The following is a 4,010-nucleotide window of genomic DNA, read 5'->3' on the forward strand; positions in this document are numbered from 1 at the left end:
TATCTCAAATTGAAGATGCCTGGCCCCAAAGGTGTGATCACCATTACGGGCAATCGGAAGAAAGCGGAAGAATGTTTTTAGAAAGGTTCGAGGATCGCCGACGCGCAGATGGCAGTGGTGGAGTTGCAGGAATACCAGAAGACTGCAGACCCGAGTGATCTGTTGCGAGCCAAGAAGCCCGCTACAGAGTCAGCTTTCCAGTCGACTGGCGATACGAAGACAGCTCACATCCACCCGACCGACCCCAGCGCCGCTCCGACTCATATCTCGACAACACTCGACTCCAAATAGGAAGAAGCGCTCATCCAGTTCCTCTGTGAGAACTGGGACATTTTCGCATGGAAGCCTTCTGACATGCCAGGTGTTCCCAGGGAGCTGGCTGAGCATCGCCTGAGAGTCGACTCAAAAGTAAAACCTGTCAAGGAACATCTCCGATGGTCCGCCGTCCAAAAGAGAAAGGCTATTGGCGAGGAAGTGGCTCGGCTCTTAGCAGCGGAGTTCATCCAAGAAATCTACCACTCCGAGTGGCTCGCCAACGTTGTCATGGTCCCCAAGAAGGACAAGTCACTTCACATATGCATTGATTTTAAACATATCAATCGGGCCTGCCTGAAAGATCATTTTCCTCTCCCCCACATCGACCAGATAGTCGACTAGACTGCGGGATGTGAGCGACTGTCTTTCTTGGACGCCTATTCTGGGTACCATCAGATCAGTCTGTATGGACCTGACGAGATCAAGACAGCTTTCATCACTCCATTCAGGTGCTTCTGTTATGTTACCATGCCATTCGGCCTCAAGAATGCCAGAGCTACATTCATGAGGATGATTCAGAAGTGTTTACTCACTCAAATCAGTCGAAACGTAGAAGCATACATGGATGATATCGTGGTCAAGTCACGGAAGGGTTCTGACCTGCTGACTGACCTTGCCGAAACCTTTGCCAACCTCAGGAGGTATGATATCAAGCTTAATCCATCAAAGTGCACATTCGGAGTCCCTGGCGGAAAGTTACTCGGTTTTCTCGTTTCCGAACGGGGAATCAACGTCAATCCAGAAAAAGTTGGCACTATACTCCGAATGAAAAGCCCTGTGCGAGTGCACGACATCGAGAAGCTTACTGGTTGCTTGGCCGCCCTAAGTCGATTCATATCTCGCCTCAGTGAAAAGGCATTACATCTTTACCGATTGATGAAGAAGTCCGACAAGTTCGAGTGGACTCCCGAAGCTGATGCAGCATTTGCAGAGCTCAAAGCTCTGCTCTCCACCCAGCCGGTGCTTGCTGCCCCAATCAGCAAAGAGCCTTTGCTGCTTTACATTGCAGCCACAGGACAAGTCGTCAGTACGGTACTTATGGTCGAGCGGGAAGAAGAAGGGAAAACCTTCAAAGTTCAGCGCCCAGTATATTATATTTCTGAAGTCTTGACCCCATCAAAGCAAAGATATCCTCACTATCAGAAGCTTGTATATGGGATTTATATGACCACCAAGAAAGTCGCTCACTACTTCTCTGATCATTCCATTACAGTCGTCAACGACGCTCCATTGTCAGAGATCCTGCATAACAGGGATGCAACCGGTCGAGTGGCAAAATGGGCGATTGAACTCCTTCCCCTAGGTATCAAGTTTGAGGCAAAGAAAGCTATCAAGTCACAAGCAATCGCAGATTTCGTCGCCGAGTGGATTGAACAACAGCTGTCGACTCAGATTCACTCAGAGCATTGGATTACGTTTTTCGACGGCTCCAAGATGCTGAGTGGTTCCGGTGCCGGAGTGGTGTTGGTCTCCCCCAGAGGAGATAAACTCAGATATGTTCTTCAAATCCATTTTGATTCCTCCAATAACGAGGCAGAATATGAAGCACTTTTATATGGGTTGCGCATGGTCATCTCACTCGGCGTCCGTCGCCTCATGATCTATGGCGACTCAGATTTGGTGGTTAATCAGGTGATGAAGGAGTGGGATGTCAGAAGTCCAGCCATGACTGGTTATTGCAATGCAGTGAGAAAGCTGCAGAAGAAATTCGAGGGGTTGGAGCTTCATCACATACCCCGACTGAAAAATCAAGCAGCTGATGATTTGGCAAAAATAGGTTCCAAAAGAGAAGCCATTCCCAGCAATGTGTTTTTGGAACACATCCACACACCATCAGTCCAGGAGGATCCCTTCACGGAAGAGGCCCCGCAGCCAAAAAGCGCCACGGATCCGACTGAAGTTGAAATTCCAGCTGTGGTCGATCTGATAATGGAAGTGCTGGTTATCACTCCCATCTGGAAAGAACCGTACATCACGTACATCCTAAGGAAAGAACTCCCAGAAGACGAGGAAGAGGCTCGACAGATCGTCCGTCGATCCAAGGCCTTTACAGTCATAAGGGACAGTTATATAGGGAAAGCGCGACTAGGGTCGGCCAGAAGTGTATTACACCAGAAGAAGGTCAGATGATCCTTAACGATATCCACTCGGGGACCTATGGTCATCATGCGTCCTCTCGGACCATTGTGGCCAAAGCATACCGAGCGGGGTTCTACTGGCCAAGGGCCAATGAGATGGCAAAAGAGATAGTCGACAAATGTGAAGGATGTCAGTATTACTCCAATATGCCGCACAAGCCCGCGTCAGCCCTGAAAACCATTCCACTCGTCTGGCCCTTCGCCGTTTGGGGGCAGGACATGGTTGGACCATTGAGAACAGGCAGGAGCGGCTTCACTCATGTGCTGGTAGCAGTCGACAAGTTCACCAAATGGATTGAAGCCAAGCCTATCAAGAATCTCGATGCTTGCACCGCTATCAGTTTCATCAGAGAGTTGATATTCAGATATGGAGTTCCGCACAGTATCATCACGGACAACGGGTCAAACTTCGATTCCGACAAGTTCAGGGCCTTTTGCGCCTCTTAGGGCACTCGGGTCGACTATGCTTCGGTCGCTCACCCCCAGTCGAATGGGCAAGCAGAAAGGGCAAATGGCCTAATTCTCAAAGGACTGAAACCCCGATTGATGCGCGATCTCAAGCACGCAGCAGGTGCATGGGTCGACGAGCTCCCATCAGTCCTTTGGGGATTGAGGACAACCCCGAATCGATCGACCGGAAGAACCCCGTTCTTTCTGGTCTACGGAGCCAAGGCAGTCTTACCGAGTGACCTACTTCACAACGCTCCCAGAGTCGAGCTCTACTCAGAAGATGAAGCAGAACAAGCCCGGCAGGACGCAGTCGACCTCCTAGAAGAAGAAAGAGAAATGGCCCTGATCCGATCGACCATCTATCAGCAAGACTTACGTCGATTCCATGCCAAAAACGTGAAGAGTCGAGCCTTCCAAGAAGCAGACTTAGTCCTTCGAGTGGATCAGCAGAAACCACACAAGCTTGCTCCTACTTGGGAAGGCCCCTTCATAGTTACCAGAGTCCTCCACAATGGAGCATACCACCTCTACAATGTCGATCGCCAGATTGATGAGCCACGAGCCTGGAATGCGGAGCTACTCCGCCCCTTTTATACTTGAATTCTCACTCGGATGAGATGTAATAAGAAAAACTCTTGTAGTTTATTTATCAAAGACAAGAGCGTTATAATTTTCCCAGTGATTATTATTGTTTTTGTTTGCGTAAGAAATCCCCCAGTGGGTGGCTTAGCTGCGAATCCGCTTCGCCTAAGTTTGTAAAAACAGTTTCCTACCGAGTGGCGAGCCAGCCTCCCACTCAGGGGCTTAGCTGCGAATCCATTTCGCCTAAGTTTGAAAAATCCTACCGAGTGGAGAGCAACCCTCCCACTCGGGGGCTTAGCTGCAGTCCAGTACTCGCCTAAGTTCTCCCACTTAGAGACTTAGCTGCAGTCAGCCACTCGCCTAAGTTTGAAAAATCCTACCGAGTGGAGAGCAACCCTCCCACTCAGGGGCTTAGCTGCAGTCCAGTACTCGCCTAAGTTCTCCCACTTTGAGACTTAGCTGCAGTCAGGCACTCGCCTAAGTTTGAAAAATCCTACCGAGTGGAGAGCAACCCTCCCACTCGGG

This window comes from Triticum aestivum, chromosome 7A (genome assembly GCF_018294505.1).
Source record: "Triticum aestivum cultivar Chinese Spring chromosome 7A, IWGSC CS RefSeq v2.1, whole genome shotgun sequence".
NCBI lineage: Eukaryota > Viridiplantae > Streptophyta > Magnoliopsida > Poales > Poaceae > Triticum > Triticum aestivum.